Source organism: Chiloscyllium plagiosum, chromosome 6 (assembly GCF_004010195.1).
Source record: "Chiloscyllium plagiosum isolate BGI_BamShark_2017 chromosome 6, ASM401019v2, whole genome shotgun sequence".
In the NCBI taxonomy this organism is placed as follows: Eukaryota; Metazoa; Chordata; class Chondrichthyes; order Orectolobiformes; family Hemiscylliidae; genus Chiloscyllium; species Chiloscyllium plagiosum.
Genome location: NC_057715.1, coordinates 954,464 through 954,915, shown reverse-complemented (window position 1 = coordinate 954,915; position 452 = coordinate 954,464). Strand labels below are relative to the sequence as shown.

Below are 452 nucleotides of genomic sequence, written 5' to 3'. Positions count from 1 at the left end.
TACTCTGCACTGCCAGATCCGTCCTTGATTACTCTGCGCTGGCAGATCAGTCCCCGATTACTCTGCACTGCCAGATCAGTCCCCGATTACTCTGCACTGCCAGATCAGTCCCCGATTACTCCGCACTGCCAGATCAGTCCCTGATTACTCTGCACTGACAGATCAGTCCCTCATTAGTCTGCACTGACAGATCAGCCCCCGATTACTCTGCACTGCCCGATCAATCCACGATTACTCTGCACTGCCAAATCTGTCCCTCATTACTCTGCACTGCCAGATCCGTCCTTGATTACTCTGCGCTGGCAGATCAACCCTCGATTACTCTACACTGCCAGATCAGTCCCCGATTACTCTGCACTGCCAGATCTGTCCCCGATTACTCTGCACTGCCAGATCAGTCCCCGATTACTCCGCACTGTCAGATCAGTCTCTGATTCCTCTGCACGGCCGGA

General features: G+C 53.8%; 1 protein-coding gene across 3 annotated transcripts in view; it reads left to right on the top strand.

Moving 5' to 3' along the window:
• The window catches only part of LOC122550422 (matrix metalloproteinase-20-like), a 27,091-nt gene that overhangs the window by 23,023 nt on the left and 3,616 nt on the right, over positions 1-452 (top strand). The window lies entirely within an intron of this gene.